This window comes from Quercus suber, unplaced genomic scaffold (genome assembly GCF_002906115.3).
Source record: "Quercus suber isolate HL8 unplaced genomic scaffold, Cork oak 2.0 scaffold_427, whole genome shotgun sequence".
In the NCBI taxonomy this organism is placed as follows: domain Eukaryota; kingdom Viridiplantae; phylum Streptophyta; class Magnoliopsida; order Fagales; family Fagaceae; genus Quercus; species Quercus suber.
In genome coordinates this window covers 53,558-72,569 of record NW_027069878.1, presented here as the reverse complement: position 1 = coordinate 72,569, position 19,012 = coordinate 53,558, and positions in this window count along the sequence as shown.

Here is a 19,012-nt window from a genome sequence, read left to right as displayed (position 1 = left end):
ACCTCTAAGTTGGAAGGGGTGCTCATGGTTTGGTTTGTGGAGAAGTATCCGGAAAGGGTTGGGAAGTTTTCAACAAAAATGTTCAGTATAAGGTTAGGGTGGGGGATAAAGTAAAATTTTGGAAGACAGGGGTGTGGAGATCTTTCTCTCCAATTGGCTTTTCCAGCCTTGTACAATTTTGCTGCAAATAGAGAGGCTTCCGTAAAATCATCTTAGATATGTTCGTTTCATTCGAGGTTCTAATGATTGGAGGTAGATGTGGTGGTTGATTTCTTTCGATTTTTGGCAGCCAATTTACCTTCAAGGACTGATGGTGATCGGTTGAGATGGAAGTTGACAAAAATGGGGATTTTACTATCCGCTCATATTATCATAGTTACATGGCTCCTCTTCCGTTTTTTTGCCATGGAAAGGTATTTGGAAGGTTAAGGCACCCCGGCGTGTCTATTTTCTTTGTTTGGATAGCCCCCCCCCCCCCCCCACATTCTTCCCCAAATTTCAAAGCTGCCACCCTCCTCCAAAGCCTATCCTCCTCGATCCCAAAACACCAAAACCACTTTCCTAGCAAGGCTTTATTGAAAGTGGTCAATTTCCTAATACCCAGGCCACCATTAGCAATAAGCATACATATCTTATCCCATCCCAATGAATGAGTCTTAGGGTCTTCCCACAGGAAATCCCTTTGGAGCTTCTCAATTTTGTTTGCCACATGTGTAGGGATGGTGAATAGAGATAAAAAAAAATATGTGGGAAGGCTGGATAGTGTGCTTTTAAGCAATGTCATCCTACCTCCTTTCGACAAATACAACTTTTTCCACCGAGCTAGCTTCCGTTCAATTTTTTCTATAATAGGGTTCCAAATAGAGGGGGACTTATGGGACGCCTCCAACGGCATACCAAGATAAGTCATTGGCAAGGACCCAACCCTACAACCCAATATCTCTGCCAAAGCATGCACATTATTTACCTCCCGTATAGGAACCATTTCACTTTTAGCTACGTTAACCTTTAACCTTGTCACAGCCTAAAAACAAAGTAACAGTAATCGAACATGTAGGACTTGCTCCACCTCTGCATCACAAAACAAAATAGTATCATTCGCAAACAGCAAATGTGAAACACTTTCCCCTCTGCCCCTTCTACCATCCGCCCTAAAACCACTAAGTAAACTTACCCCCTCCATTCTCTTCACCATCCTACTAAACACCTCCATCATAACTAAAAATAATAAGGGAGACAACGGATTCCCTTGTCTCAAACCTCTAGAGCTACCAAAGAAGTCAGCTGGGTCCCATTTACCAACACAGAACACTGCACTATAGAGATACAGGTTCGAATCTAGCTACACCACTTCTCTCCAAAACCCATTTTCTTCAACAACTTCAGAAGTGCCTCCCAATTCACATTGTCATAAGCTTTTTCAATATCTAACTTACAAATCACTCCCGGAATCTTACTCTTCATTTTGCTATCAACACACTCATTGGCAATGAGAACTAAATCAAGGATCTACCTACCTCCCATAAAACTATTCTGAGATTTAGATATCAGTTGATCTAACACCACTTTTAATCTATTTGCCAAAACCTTGGCCAAGATTTTATATAAACTCCCCACCAAACTAATAGGTCTGAAATAACGAATGTTAAAGGCATTATTCTTCTTAGGAATCAAAGCTATAAAGGTAGTATTAAGAAATTTCTCAAACTTATTGTGTTGATAGAAAGACTGCTAAAACATCTCTTTCTATTACTCTCCAACAATGATGGAAAAATGCCATAGAAAAGCCATTTGGACCTGGAGCTTTATCCCCTTCCATATTTCTGACCACTGATAGAATCTCGTCCTTCTCAAATCTCCTCTCCAACCAGCCCCTCTCTAACTCCCCTATTTGATCAAACTCCAGTCCTTCCACAAAAGATCTTCACTCCTCAGACTCCTGATACAGAGTTTTATAGAGTTGAACTACCTGAGCAGCCACTATTGCTCCTTCCTTATAAATCACCCCATCCATTTCTAAGAAATTCAGATGGTTATAACTTCTATGAGAATTGGCCATCTTGTGGAAGAATTTAGTATTATTATCTCCCTCCTTAATGCATAACATCAATGATTTTTGTCTCCAGGAGATCTCCTCTAGAGAAATAAGATGATCTACCTGCGATCTCACTTCATTTTTCTCATTTCTCTCCATCTCTGTGAGTCTAAGAACCCCTTCCTTAGCATCCAATAACTCTAAAGCCCCTAATAATTCTTTCTTCCTACGCCTAACATTGCCAAACTCTTGGTGATTCCACTGAATAATGTCTTCTTTCAAAGCTTTCAATTTTTTAGCAAACACATAACTAGGTTTACCCGAAAAAGAATGGTGATTCCACCATGAGTCTACTCTATCAACAAACCCATCCGACTTCAACCACATATTCTCAAACTGGAAGGGACTTTTTCCCCTCGCCATACCCCATGCCTCTAGGAGAATTGGAAAACAATCTGAAACTGGTCATGGTAGAATTCGTTGGGTCACATTCGAAAAGTGTTGCTCCCAGTCATGTGACACTAGAGCCCTATTGATCCTAGACATGGATGGCTAGTTAGTACCATTAGACCATGTATAACTCCCTCCCTCTAACGACAAATCTATCAAGTTTAAATCTTCAATAAATTCAGAAAATTTTTCCATAGCCGGAGTAAACCTAGACCCACCCCTCCATTCACTAGGAAAACGAACAATATTAAAATCCCCAAAACAACACCAAGGAACATTCCAATACTGCTGAATACCCACAAACTCATCCCACAAATCACCCCTCAAATTGTTATCATTTGGGCCATACATCCCTGAGCATGCCCAAATAAAACCATCCTCCACACCTTTCCACTGAATCGACACTAAAAATGAACCCACCAGTACTTCCAATTTTTCTAAAACCCTCCTATCCCACATAATCAAGACCCCACCAACTGTATGATTAGCATCTAAAGCCACCTAATCCACATACAAACAACCCCAAATACTGCAAAGCAGCTGCCTATCTATGCCAGCAATCTTTGTTTCTTGATGACATACAACATCACACTTCCTCACGTAACAAGTTTCTCACTACCAAATGTTTCTGGAAATCATTCAAACCTCTAACATTCCATGGAACCATTTTCAGCTTCATAAAGACTTCTATGTCCCCACAACTGTCTCTACCACACTTCCACCGCACTATCTCCCATCATAGTTAATCGTTGAAATTAAATTCCTCAACTCTCTTTTCCCTTTACCTGTGGAGGATGCTGCTTTTTGGTTAGCAGTTGCTTTCCTCCGCTGTTGGTTAATAACCACTATCTCCCTTTCTAACTGTTGAAGATAAGCAATACACAGCTTTTCATGACGATTCATGGAAAGCCCAATCACTTTACTAAAACCTGGGATTCTGTTCTTCATCCAATTAGAGACATCCAGCTTACCACCTATATCTAACACCTTAGAATCGTTGTGCACTTCCATCGACAATTCCAACCCTAGAGAGATAATAGTAAGCAATGGATTACAATCTACCAAGTTCTCCTCCTCCCCCGAAACCACTTCTGAGAAAGCCACATCCTCCACTGTCGATCCACCCAAAACAGATAGGCCACAATCTGAATTCGGTTCCATCAACGCTAAATTGGGCTTACCAAACTCACTCATATCTATTGACCCGGTGCCCTTGTAGTCCGCCCCTTGAGTAAAAAGCACACTACTCTCACTTCCAACTTTATCCACACTCTTTACACCAAAATCCACTATCCTTGCAACCGAAAGTCTCTTAAGAATATTTGCCAAGAAAATACCCTTCGAAAGTTACAGATTTGCCATGTCGGTCTTACCTAGAACCATCGTGGAGTCATCGGAGCTGAACCCATCGGAGGAGCTGCCATTTAATACCATCTGAGCCGCTCCAGGAGCAACAGAGTTAAACCCAGCAATAGAAAGACAATTAATCTCCATCGGCTCCTTCACAGGACCATCGGAACTGGTCCCAACCTCCAACCCATCCACTGCGGGGCTGTCGGAGCTTTTCCCATCAAGACAACTACTGTTATACTCCATCAGCTTCACCATAAGACCATCGGAGTTGATCCCAACCCCTATCTTAGCCATCGTGAGCCTGTTGGAGCTGATCTCATCAGAACAGTTGCAACTGATGGGCATGGGAAGCTGTATCTGTTGCTCTAACTCCGCAACAGTGGGCAATAAAGAGTCGGGTTATTCTAAAGGAGCTAAAGTTGATGTCTCCAAATGGGCCAGGAGTGTCGGGTTAGTCAGAGAAGAAGACTCACCCAATTCATAAATACTTGGGCTCGAGAAGCACGCTTCATTTGACTTATTAGAGCCTAAACCATTTTGGGCCAAAGTGGGATTCAAGCTTTGAGTCATAGTGGGTTTGCTTGCTCCCCGTGGAACCCACTTAAAGGATTTTGGTCCACCTCTGATATAATCCCATGAAACCCTCCTTTTTCCTTTCTCACCCACCTTTATAATCAAACCTTTCCCTATCCAGCATGTATTTCGTAACTCTCTCAACATACCATAATCAGATTCTTTTGAATTTGAATTAAACCATAACGGAAGCCTCAACTTATTTCCTGCTGATATTTTCTCTCCTGTATTAATATCCCCATTAATGCTCCGGGGTATCACAACTCCTCCATCCGCAGCTAATGGGCAAGGATTGACCACTGGTATACTACTCAGCACCATCTTTGCATGGTCTAGATCCGGCACCACCATTTTCTCCTCTCCTAACTGTGTCATCTTCCCCTTGTTTGTGGTACCTATCTGCTTTAGCTGCTTCCTATCCTCTACTTCTCCATGATAGCCTTGCATAGCTTCAGCAAAAGTTCTAGAGTTTTGAACCTCCAAATTATGCCTCTGTGCCTGAGGAATAAATTTTGGATGACCAGTTTCACCCACCGCATATTGGGAGGGATACAACATCTTTCTTAGTTCAAGCCCAAAAACCCTCCAACCATTTTTCTCTTTGCCTACAGGGATAATAATCGACCTCCTAGACCTGCCAACTTTAAGTTTAGTCAATAATAAGAACTGACCAAAAGAATTGGTGCTCTGTTGGAGGGTATAAGCAATGTCACCATCTCTTAATGTAAAAAATTGTTTGGAATTTGCCCCAACAACAATGTGTTCAATTTTATTCATCAGCCATTGTGCTGCAATCTTGCCCATGAAGACTGATCTCATAAAGTATTTGCCCCTCTCAAAAATCCGTAGTGAGAAATAACGTCCCCCTTCCTCTACAACTAATTGAAAATACTTGGATTCAATGAAAAAACTGCGAAATCCCCCCATGTCTAACGGAGCTTATACTTATTTATATATTATATAAATATAACAAATAAGTTCATGTTGTCTCGCAACTTCTTTAACATAGTATTCCTTTTTGGAAAAAGAAAAAAAAATTCTTAACTAAATTATGAATAAAATGACACCTCCCTCTTGAGCTTGAAGTTTGTGGACAAATGGCACTTCTCTTGTAAATGACTAAGAAATTTATTTATTTATTATTATTTTAATGAATGAATAAGAATCTTTTAAGAATGGACTATTCCATTCCATCCATTGGCACTTGAGGACATGAATTATCTATTGCATTATCTCTTAAGAGATGAGTGTTATTTCTTGAAAAGTTTAAGAGGTGCTATTGGATGAAACCTTATCGGAGCAATTTTTATGTTTTGGTTAGTGTCTATATTTTCACCAGAATTCATTTTAGTCTTCTAACTTTGCTTTTATTCTTTTCAATCTATTAAGTTATAAGTTTCTTCAATTAAAGTCTCTCTATCAACTGCCATTAAAATTTTTTTAAAAATAATTTTGGAATTTTTTTTCTATCATTAATTAGATTTTGTTTAATTTAAAATTTTTGAAGGGGAAAAAAATTTAGATAATTAATCGCAACACTTAACAAAAGTTAATGAAGAATACTTAATTGAATAGACTTAAAACATAGAAGATTGAAATGAAAAAAAATAAAATTAAAAAACTGAGATAAATTTTGATAAACATATAAATTTTGCATTTTAGCCTATTTATTATTGTTTTAATTTTGTTCAGGTTGATCCTATTTCTGCGATTTGAAAGCGGTGGAGACCGGAGAGGGTTCTATTTTTTGCTGATAAGCGCGTGGATGGTTACAAGTCATTGTCTTTTTGTTTTTTGATAGTTAATTGAATTTTTAGTATGAAAGCAAGCAAGAAGTGAGTAAGCAAATTAGATTATTTAATTAAGTAAAAAGATATATCTGGAGGAAACGTGACTGGCCCAGATTCAAAACAAGTTGGTGCGTCTTACAGACTAGTATGCATATGTGCTTACGCGCTCCGCGCTACTTCAAAGTGTAACTATATAACCTTCCTATTTTCACACCCATCAGTAAATTAAGCATTAATTCTTGGGGTTCTAGATGCCTCTGTACCTAGCTAGCTCAAAACAAACGTTCTTTATGTGTCAAAAGTTTCCAAGTAGATAGATGTATATATCCAAATTATCAAAGAATATTCAATAGTGATTAATAATGAAATGAGCTTCATGTGTATGTTACTTTGAATGCATGAATTCACTGCACTTCCGTATGGAATCATGTGTCAAAGCGTACGGTTTATCCAATTAGAGAAGCATCTCGTGCTATTGGACTTTTTAAGGATGTTAACTTTGAATTTTAATATTTCTACTTGGAGAAGGGGCTATTTGGTTGGTTTTTCATTTTCTTTTTAACTAGAAAGAATAAGCAGACACAAGGAAATTTCTTATGAACTTTCTGCTATAATACATGGCCAATCACTGGTCAAGATGTCACTATTATGAAAGGGAAAGTTCTTACGACTTTCAAGTTACTTGCTTTGTTAGTTTTCTCTTAAAAAAAAAGGATAAAACTTTAAAAAGACCATTATTCATAAAAATTATTTAAATATTTTTATTTGTCACTAGTAGATTAAAAAATAAAGTAGGATGATTAAATCTAAATTATCTTAAGTTAGGAGTACAATGACTATAACACATAAAATATGAGTCACTAATTTTAAACTCCCATCGTTTCCCTTCCTTTTAAGATCAAAACTTTCTTTTATTATTTTACATGTGCATGTTTAGAGGCTTTTTTTTTTTTTTTTTTTATATTATTTTACATGTGCATGTTTAGAGGTTTTTTTTTTTTTTTTTTTGAAAAAAAAATATATAATGTATTTGAGTTGTAACCATAAACAATTATAGTTTAACACTCTGTTTGTTTCGTTATATAATATTGCATGGAAAACATTTGCATCATTTTATCACGTTTGTTTTATTGTAAAATTTGGTTAAACTTGAAATCTTTTCCATTCATCATAAAGTTCTTTGTGTTGTAACACGCTTTACTTCAAAAAACTTGACAAAATATTTTACAAAAATACACGGTGGCTTTTCCTCTTCGCCCTTTCTCAGCATCTAGTGACTAGGTTGTCAATTTGTCGCACTAGTAGTCTGCCAGCTCCGGCGGTTGAGCCATTGGTTTTGGTAGTTTGTGTTTGAAAATTTTAACATATCCCCCACCAAACATCTAGAAATATTTTCAAATAATTGAAAACATTGTTCCATGAAATAAACGAAGAGTAAGTGCAAAGTATGTGTTCTAATTTTATGGAATTTGAATTTTAAATTTATCAATTTATCTTTATAGCCTTATTTTGTCTAATTGTTAAATAATTTTCAATTAGTTAATAAAATTATTTTTGAAAATATAGAAAAATGGGAACTAAATAATTTAAATACAAACCTACCTTAAAAATACATATTTTAGTGGTTTTTGAAAAAATACTTCAATTATAAAACATGAAGAAATGTAGTAATGCAAAGGAGAACTCTGCCAATCCATATCTACCGCTAGACAAATGGAAGCAAAGTAAAAAAAAGGATGCTAACAAGTGCAGCGCGAAATTCTATATTATATTTGCCCCACCTTTTTTGATTACCACCTTCTTTTGGGGTAGGATGGGAGCTTGCCACCCTAGAAAATAATATATTTTTGCTTATGAATGGCATATGTATAACTTATGGGTCCGTTTAGATACAACTTATTATTATTAAAAGTTACTAAAAATTGATTATTGCTGAAAACATTGTAGCAAAATAATTTTTAAATGTATGAATAGTATCGTGGGTCCCATTTTTAATATTTTTTAATAGATAAACAGTACATGAACAGTGCACGCACTGTCATGAACAGTATTGTGGGGCCAGAAAATCGGGTGGCCTCGGCCCACTTCAACCCAGGCCCAAATGGCCCATGCCGAGGACGCATGATGGGTCTGAGGATGACCCTACCCTCGGTCGTCCGAGACCTCAGTGCGAAGAAGGGGCAAGCCATGGGCGAACTATCATCTCGGCATTGAATACGCTCACCTAACCCTTCTAGCCGCATTAATGAGGATGTAACCCCTTGGCAGGGCAACATCGATCAGGGTGAACCACTTGAGCACGGATATAACCTTTGATGGGATAGACGGTTAGGTGGAAGGCCAATAGATGACCAACAAGAGTAGGAAGAGGGGGATATATAAGAGGGGTGAGCAAAATGTAATGAGGAGGGGTTTGGGGGAGAGGAGCAGAAAAGGGAAGGAAAAACCTCCTTGGCCAAGAGCCGAGGAGCATCTCCCAGTTGTAAATTGTTCTAAGTATTTTTCAGTAAAAGAAAAGAGTTCATGATACGTGAACGCCGGCCAGCGCCTAAACCTTCGATCCACTCTCTACAAATTCATTGTTCTGGGTTCGTTGGGCCTTTGACCCATATTCTTTGGACTTGGGCAACAAAAACTGACCCTACAATTGGCGCCGTCTGTGGGGAGGATTAGTGCGCCGGCCGGCACAACAGGCGATTGTTCTAAATAATCATCCTACGGAAGATCGGTGATGATGATTAAAAAAAAAAAAAAAAAAAAAAAAAAAAAAAAAAAAAACACGGCAGAAAGATAAAAGTTTGAGACAGAAGATTCAACAGCAAAGAAAGAAAGCTTGATATTATTTCATAAAAAGAAAAGTTACAAATTACAATTAGAGGCCTAGGTGGACCCATCCTAAAACTAGCTAGAGAGAAGTGTCAACCCGTGCTTTTATTGGCATCAAGAGAATGGGAGAACTTGACAATAAAAGCAGGGAAGGGGGGGCTGGCTTGTTTCAAGGCCACTAACAACTCCTTTCTCGGTACGGCGAGCTTGAACAAAGCGAGGAGCAGATGCAGGGGCACCGGACGCCTTCCCCCGTGATGTCCCTTGATTCTCTCCACTCCTTACGAGCGTTGGCCGTTGGAGACGGCAACACTAGGGCACCAGCCATGACATAGGTTCGCGCGTCTCCTCCGTCAGGGGTGCGCTCCGGGGAGAGACGTTAGGTACTTCAGCGACGTCCCTCCTGGCCACCGCGTACGACACTGTCAGTGTTACGCCCAGACTCTGCAGCGCCGAAAGCCCAGTGGGGGCTGCGGTCACAGCGGCTCTTGGCACGGATATCCTCGTACCCGCCCAAAGCCGCCCCATATCTACCAACTCCGGTCACAATTCCAGCGGGGTTATTAAAGGGGCTCGGGGAACTGAAAGGGTGTGTTTTTCTGTTTGCGTTGGGAAGTTCATGGAGTATGGAGAAACATCCCCGGAAGCCTTATATAGAGGATGAAGGTTGGTGAAATTAATTCACGCAGAATTCGAAAAGAGAGTTACCAGCAGGGCTAATAATGAGGCCACCAAATTCAAGGGGACCGTAGACCGTTGGATTTGTGCTAATTCACGAGGACATTAATGAAGGCACGTCTCGCGCGCGCCGAAACGTCAAGCGCGGAACACGAACGGCCAAAGGACGCTTCGTAAGTGAAGAAGATGGGGCTCAAGTTGGAAGCGAGATCAACGCCACGTGTAAGATCATAATCCGACCCAAGGAGGAATCATCTCCAACAGAGCGGTCCGAGGACAAACCCTACTTACAGAGAAATGAAAGCATTAGACAAAACAAGGCACTGCATGGTCCTCGGACTCAGGCCTATGGGGAAACTACTTGCTCCTCTATACCTGGGTACTAGACAGAACCAAGGTATGGCATGGTCCTCGGACTCAAACCTATGGGGAAACTAGATACTTACAGAGAAATGAAAGCGTTAGACAGAACCAAGGTATTGCATGGTCCTCGACTCAGGCCTATGGGGAAACTACTCGCTCCTCTATACTGCTGGGTACAAGACAACCACAGGTATTGTATGGTCTCGGACTCAAACTATGGGAAACTAGATACCTACAGAGAAATGAAAGCGTTAGATAGAACCAAGGCACTGCATGGTCCTCGGACTCAGGCCTATGGGGAAACTACTCGTTCCTCTATACCTGGGTACTAGACAGAACCAAGGTATTGCAAGGTCCTCGGACTCAAAACTATGGGGAAACTAGATACTTACAGAGAAATGAAAGCGTTAGCCAGAACCAAGGCACTGCATGGTCCTCAGACTCAGGCCTATGGGAAAACTACTTGCTCTTTATAACTGGGTACTAGACAGAACCAAGGTATTGCATGATTCTCGGACTCAAACCTATGGGGAAACTAGATACTTACAGAGAAATGAAACGTTAGATAGAACCAAGGCATGCATGGTCCTCGGACTCAGGCCTATGAGGAAACTAGTCGCTCCTCTATACCTGGGTACTAGACAGACCAGGTATTGCATGGTCCTCGACTCAAACCTATTGGGAAACTAGATACTTAAGAGAAATGAAAGCGTTAGACAGAACCAAGGCACTGCATGGTCCTCGGACTCAGGCCTATGGGGAAACTACTCGCTCCTCTATACCTGGGTACTAGACAGAACCAAGGTTTGCCATGGTCCTCGGACTCAACCTATGGAGAAACTAGATACTTACAGAGAATGAAAGCGTTAGACAGAACCAAGGCACTGCATGGTCCTCGGACTCAGCCTTGGGGAAACTACTCGCTCCTCTATACTTGGTACTAGATCAGAACCAAGGTATTGCATGGTCCTCGGACTCAAACCTATGGGAAACTAGATACTTACAGAGAAATGAAAGCGTTAGACAGAACCAAGGCACTGCATGGTCCTCGGACTCAGGCCATGGGAAACTACTCGCTCCTCTATACCTGGTACTAGACAGAACCAAGGTATTGCATGGTCCTCGGACTCAAACCTATGGGAAACTAGATACTTACAGAGAAATGAAAGCGTTAGACAGAAACCAGGCACTGCATGGTCGTCGAACTCAGGCCTATGGGGAAACTACTCGCTCCTCTATACCTGGGTACTAGACAGAACCAAGGTATTGCATGGTCCCGGACTCAAACCTATGGGGGAAACTAGATTACTTACAGAGAATGAAAGCGTTAGACAGAACCAAGGCACTGCATGGTCCTCGGACTCAGGCCTATGGGGAAACTACTCGCTCCTCTATACCTGGGTACTAGACAGAACCAAGGTATTGCATGGTCCTCGGACTCAAACCTATGGGGAAACTAGATACTTACAGAGAAATGAAAGCGTTAGACAGAACCAAGGCACTGCATGGTCCTCGGACTCAGGCCTATGGGGAAACTACTCGCTCCTCTATACCTGGGTACTAGACAGAACCAAGGTATTGCATGGTCCTTAGACTCAGGCCTACGGGGAAACTAACCGCTCAATCAAACCAGTGTGCCGAACAGAACAGGGGCATCGCATGGCCCTCGGACTCAGGCATACAGGGAGGCTAACTACAGAATATCCCAGGTTAGGAAAGGACCGAGCCCCACTTAGCCCTTGAGATGCAAGAGGGCTGCCCATGCATACGTTCTCTCTCCTTATCATCGTTACTGGCGCGATTGGCCGACATACAATTCAAGCTAAAATCGTACAGATCTAAGGAAAAGAGGCAAAGCGGGCAATGCGTACACAAGTAGGCAATTCAAATAAAGGGAGATTAAATTCGCATTACAACAATGAGTTCATAAAAATTGCATGGCAAGAGCCACAGTACATAAAGGAAAAGCACAACAAAATAAAATGACAATGTGAAAGTAGGACGAGCCGCGATGCCGGGGAGTTTACTTCCTTTGCTCAGGCTGAACAGGGGCAACCTCTGACCCCTCCGACCCCTGGCCTGATGGGATGGCCTGCGGCGGTACGGCGAGAGCAGCTGCTTCCTCAGTAGTGGGGGTTGGATCATTGGAAGGGATCTCCACTACCTCTTGGGGCACCTCCTGACTCGAAGGCTCGCCCAGCTCAGCTGCCCGCACCTTTCCAACAATCTCCCCAACCTTAAGGTCCTTAGGGGCGGCCTCGCGGATAGCGGGGGGGTAATGCACGTTCTCTGCCTTCCACAGGTCGGACGTGGCCTCCACCCTAGCTTGTTTGAGAGCCTCAGCCTGGACCTGGGAACAATATCGCCTACACACCCCCGGGACTTGAGCCTTGTAGGCGGCCTCTACCGCAGCCACCCCCTCGACATAAGCTGCGGTCTCAGCCTCCTCTCTGGCTCGCTCGGCCATCTCCCTGCCATGGTCAGCCTCGTCTTTAGCTTGCTGAGCCCTGTCTCTGGCCCATTCTGCCCCCCTCTGGGCCCCCTCGGCCTTTGTCACCTTAGCCTGCAGATCAGCGACCAGGTCTCTCGCGATCTGCAATTGGTCCTACGCCTCGCCCAGGCGCCTCGTTTGCTCATTGGCCTGGTTCTGGGCACCCTCAAGACTGGACAGGGCATTGTCCTGCTCCCTGGTCACCACCTTCAAATCCTCTCAGGCCTTGGCGAGGTCAGCCTTGGAATTCTTCAGAGTCCGAATAGCTTCAAAGCGCCAGTCACGCTCTCATTTGAGGGTCTCCTTCTGGTCGTTTGCAGCCCCCTCTAACATAAAGATAGCTTGGACAGCCTGCCAGAATAACTAATGTGCTATAAACCCAATAAAAGAAAAAGAGTGGGAGAAGAGTCGAGGTTACAGCGCTTACCATCCCCACATATCGCTTAAGGCTGAGGAAGACCTGCTCGCTCGTCAACGTGTTAAGCTCAGCCATGTCCGCCGGGAGCAACAGGCTCCTCTCCAGCGCATCAGCCACGCGCGCACCTTCACCCTCATTGAAGTCCTTGAGGGAGGCGTTATCCCTCAAGGGCTCCCCGCGGAGCATCGGGGCTGGGAGCCAGGCCTGGACCTCGGAAGAGGTGGTGTCGACGACCTGCCTCTCCTGACTCTGGTCGCCTATCTTAAGCTGTTTGGACGGCCGCAGAGTAGTTTCCTCCTCCTGCGAGGACACCGTCCTATCCTCCACGATCCTTTTACCCTTATCCTTCTTCTTCTTGGGACTAGCAGGCACGGACCCAGAGGGCGAGCGCGTCTGAGAAGGAGAAGGAGGGAGCTTCTGCTGAGCGGAAGTCGACCTAGCCTTCAGAGGTAGAGTAGGAGGTTTCTGTTGGGACTCCCCTGGCTGGCCCTCAATCAGGTCCAGCAAGTTGGTAGTGGGCTTCCTCTTGTAACCCATTGCCGGCCGAGGAGTGGCTTCTGAAGCAAGGAGGTCTGCTTCGGTCAGATTGGGATCACCCAAGTCTCCGGGAGGGTCCTCGGACTGATCAAGCTGGGCGAAAACGTCAAACGCATCCCCTTCCCCCACTGGAGCTTCCTCGGCTGCCTCAGCGAACTGTTGGGAGGAGGAAGGGACGACTATTGTGACAGCTTCCTGGTCGGAGGGCTCTTCGGGGAACGAAAATCCATCCTCGGCCACGGTAATCCTCTGAAGCCGAGGATCGCCGGCGAAGATGACGTGCTTCGGAACCGGGAACGATTTCTAGGTAGGTTTATAACCCAAAATTATGTGGGTGGCCCTAACCTGGTTGTCGTTCTCGTTTATATACACCGGCACCCTCAGCACCTTTTGCAAATCTTCCTGGTTGACCAGATGGAAATGACGTTGAAAGGCGTGCGGGTCTGCAAATGGAAAGCACCACCGCGTTAGTAAAAAGGAAAGAAAAAAGACGAGAACTTGAAATCCGATCTGTCTCCCACTGCCCCACCTGGTATTCCCTCTGTGGTTGGGCAGTGAAGTCCATCGTGCCACTCCCCTGACACGATGAGGAAATCCTCGTAGAACCCCTTGCTGGACTCGGGGAGGCACTGAATGAGCCGCACCCTGTCGTCTCTCGTCTTCAGGTAATACGACTTGCCCTTAAGAAGCTGAAGGTTGTAACACCAGTTCACGTCGTGGTGAGTCAACCTCAGTCCCATCTTCTCGTTCAGGGCGTCCATACAGCCCAGAATCCTAAAGACGTTTATCCCACACTGGGTGGAGGCCAACCGAAAGTGCATGAGGTAATCCCTCATCACCGGCCCCATGGGGATCGTCATCCCCCCTTCAAGGAAGGCGACTATGGGAATCACCACCTCGCCCTCCTGCCTGTGTATGCGCCACTCCCCGTCCTCACAATATTTCAGGCCTACATTGCTGGGAATTCTACGGTCGGTGATGAATTTCTCCATCGCCTCCGCAGTATCTACGTATTTCTTAAACCTACCCATCTCAGTTGACACCTAAAAGAACTAAGAAAGAACAGGCGAAGCAGAAAAAAGGGTAAAGAGAAAGAAAGGTCGAGAGAGACAGAGCGACTTACTGAAAAGAGGAAGGGCTCCTCAGACTGGCTTTTGTGCTGGAGGAGCTAGTGAGGGTGTGGCTGAACTCAGGAGGGGCGAACGAATATTCTTGACTACAAATGAGGAACAGGGAGAAGCGGTTTGTACGGGTATTTATACTCCAATTCGAGGAACCATGCGGGTTTTCTCGCCCATAAATGCAAGATGAATCTCCACCGTTGGATGGGTAACGCCTCATTAGACATGGGAAACACAGAGCCGCCTGAATTTAATGTTGGGCACATTACGTGCTCTAAAACGTCAGCGACGTGTCTTTGGCAGGTGAATGGACCCCAGCACTAACGAGGGATGGGGGGGGATAAGGCCGAGGATGTCAAAATCCTTCTCCCCGCCCGAGGATGCGTGCAGCAAGATTTTGAGGGGCTATTGTGGGGCCAGAAAATCGGGTGGCCTTGGCCCACTTCAACCCAGGCCCAAATGGCCCATACCGAGGACGCATGATAGGTCCGAGGATGACCCTATCCTCGGTCGTCCGAGACCTCAGTGCGAAGAAGGGGCAAGCGATGGGCGAACTGTCACCTCGGCGTTGAATACGCTCACCTAACCCTTCTGGCCGCATTAATGAGGATGTAACCCCTTGGCAGGGCAACATCGATCAGGGTGAACCACTTGAGCACGGATATGACCTTTGATGGGATAGACGGTCAGGTGGAAGGCCAATAGATGACCAACAAGGGTAGGAAGAGGGGGATATATAAGAGGGGTAAGCAAAATGTAATGAGGAGGGGTTTGGAGGAGAGGAGCAGAAAAGGGAAGGAAAAACCTCCTCGGCCAAGAGCCGAGGAGCATCTCCCAGTTGTAAATTGTTCTAAGTATTTTTCAGTAAAAGAAAAGAGTTCATGATACGTGAACGCCGGCCAGCGCCTAAACCTTCGATCCACTCTCTACAAATTCATTGTTCTGGGTTCGTTGGGCCTTTGACCCATATTCTTTGGGCTTGGGCAACAAAAACTGACCCTACAAGTATCTTTTGTCCCACAGCGGGCCAAAAAAAAAAAAAAAGAGAAAACGCGGAGGAGAAAACGCACAGCAACTTTGAGTGCTATCCAAACCCTCACTATATGTCAAGGATATATGGGAGCTCGCCACCCATATGTGCCTATATGTGCGCATGGTGAGTAGGTAGGATTTTCGGACTTATTACATCTACACGAGTTCAGGAGTTACATTATTTGAGTTGTTTGCTTTATAAAAATGTTGCGTCACGACGTGAATAGCCCTAACTTATCTAGAAGTATCCCACACCATGAGTTTTGCTAGTTCAAGTGAGCTGAGTCAATGATCATATGCATGAAGCCTTTTTTTGTTCATTAAAAAAAAGTTATAGTTTGTCTATTTGTGTATTATATTATGTCAATTATGTTGTTATGAACAATATCCATGTAATTGATGTATATTTATTAATCTAGGTCCGGTTTTATGAAAAAATAATGGTCATGAGCGTTGTAACTTAATTGTTTGGCATTTTTTAATATTTTCAACAAAGATATTCTTGGTTTAAATCTCTCCACTCTTGTTGTAACTATTGAAAAAGATTTTAATGTTGTTTTAATAAAATATTTTTTCCCCTATTTATAAAAAGGAAAAAGAAAAAAAATGGATATTTATTATTAATTAAAAAAAAAAAAAGTGGGGAAAGAACACCATCTAAAATGGCTAATGGTTAATGCACAAGTACCACATAAAATAATAGTTTTCCTCCATAGACTGACTTTTGTGCTGGCTTATTTCGACCAAAAGACTAATAATTACACAGTTTTGGACCGGGAAAGCTCTTGTGACTTTCGAGTTACTTGCATAGTTAGTTAGGCAATCATATAAACTTGGATTTGAAGTTTTTTGTTTTAAGGCCAAATCATATATTTTAATTATGTAAACATATAAACTTGGATTTGAAGTTTTTTGTTTTTGTTTTTTTGTTTAAAGGCCAAATCATATATTTTAATGTAAATATAAGAATCTCTTTACTCAACATAAAATATAGAGCTGAAAAGCATGGAAGAGATGGAACAGATACAAATCAAAACTCACTTTCTGCCATCAACAACTGTTTGCTGGAAGTCTTCTTTTTACAATTTGCTCTTATTTGGCGAACTTTTTTCTAAAAAAGAAAAATTTTCTGAGAACATGAGCATTGCATGACTCTCATACAATACTCCTAGTTTCTTCCGTACCCTGACTTTTACACAGTTTTGAACTCCCCACAAAATACGGCCAAGACAAGAATATTAAAACTTCGGATAATTTTTTATAATTCTGGATAATAATTCAAAATTTCAAATGATTCTAGAAGTCCACCTTCGATATATTTTATATGAATACATTTCAGATATATACATGCACAATGTGTCAATGACAGGATAAATCTCGCCTTAATTTTATCTTGACCGAATTTTTTTTGTTTTGTTTTTATTTTTGTTTTTGTTTTTTGAGGGGGCTGTACTTTTTATTGCCATAATAATTTTATTATTGAGGCCTTGACTTATAGGTTGTATTTATGGGCTGTACTTTTTTTTTTTTTTTCAATAATGTAAATGGGCTGTACACTATGTAAATAGAAATTTTTACTACTGGGTTAATTGTATTCAGGCTACAATCTTGGTAAAGACGGTTGTTTTCAGTAAGGGTGTTAATTCGGGTTAGCGTGTCGGGTTCGTGTCGTATTGAAATAAGGGTATTCGACTTAAGTAGCTCAACCCTAACCCGACTCATTTAATAATCATGTCATGATCCTTCAACCCTAACTTGACCTGTTAATATGGCGGGTTGACCTGACCCAACCCATTTGACATGCTTAATAAACGAGTCATGTTGGATTGGCACGAATGTAACATAACCCATTTCAAACTACATAATATTAAATATAGCATCCATCTAGAAATAATTTTTTTTTTTTTTCATTCCAAAAGCAATGCATATACTTCAAGTCTTCAACCTATATTCAAAATAATATGATTCAACAAAAATATAACATTCATCTAGAAATAAGTTTTTTACACTTTAAAAGAAGTGCATACACTTCAACCCAAATTTAAAATAACATAGTTTAACAAAAATAAAATAACATAATTCAACAAAAATATAATATCCTTGGAACTTGCCAAATGCTAAGTATCAATATTGAAATAATTGGAGCAAACAATAGACTAAAGTTTATAGAACAAAAACATTATGTAGAAAAAATTATTGTAGAATTTTGAAACACCAAGAAAACAGTTTTCTTAGTAAACACATGAGAGAGAGAGAGAGAGAGAGAGAGAGAGAGAGAGAGAGAGAGTAACAACAAGTTTGAGACTTCAAGTTTGAGAATTGGGCGTGAGACTATAAGATAGTACAGTGAGTAGTATGATTGAAAAAAAAAAAAAAAGATATTTATAAGAAGGTTTATAGATTTAGGGTTTAGAGATCTAGGGTTTGTAAAGTTTCAATTTGCAATTATATTTCTTGTAAGTTTTTGTAATTACTTACTTTTCTTTTTAAATTTAAAATATATGTTAGATATAAAAGGTATTTGACAACTCTAAAATAAAATGGATATTTATTTTTTTATAAGAGTTAAATGAGTTGTGTTAAGTGGGTTATTTTGGGTTGACATAAATAACTTGGTGTGTCAAACGTGTCTATTATGGGTTACGCGGATTGACCTGCTTATTACACGTTTCTTTTCGTGTTACTTTCGAGTCTACCCGTTTATGACCCAAACCCATTAAAGCCCAACCCTAAACCGCAAAAACCCGTGTCGGGTTCGCAGGTTGGGTCGAACATTAACACCCCTAGTTTTCAATCATGTTAAGTAAACATGGCAAAAGGGGTAAAAATTTTCTAATTCGACTTGACCCGACCTGACCCAAAAATACTCGACCCAACCTGATTTCTTTTTTTACTCGAAGTAAAAATGGGTTGACTTGTGACCTGCCCGTATTTTTTGCGGGCCAACCTGCTCCGCCTCGACCTAAACTCGAACCATTTTTTAAAACTTTTTTTTTTGGTAAAAAAATAAAATTAAATTAAGACAATATTGGTTTAATTGTTTGTTGTGAGCTTTAAGGAAACAATTGAGACTGTACATAACTGCATACAAATTAATTGAAAGATGAATGGTTGAGCATTCTGTAATGAGTAAAGATTTTTAGATATCAAATAGTAAAGTACATGCCAAGATAATTTGGTTACAATAGAGTTAAAAATATAGATTTAAAATTATAAACATGTGTGAGAAACATTCACAAGTGTAAAAAAAATAAAGTCAAAGTATCAAATTAGTATAAATTATGAATGATTAGACCTATTTTTTAATAATTTATTTTCAAAATAAACGGCTTTTCAAAATAAATT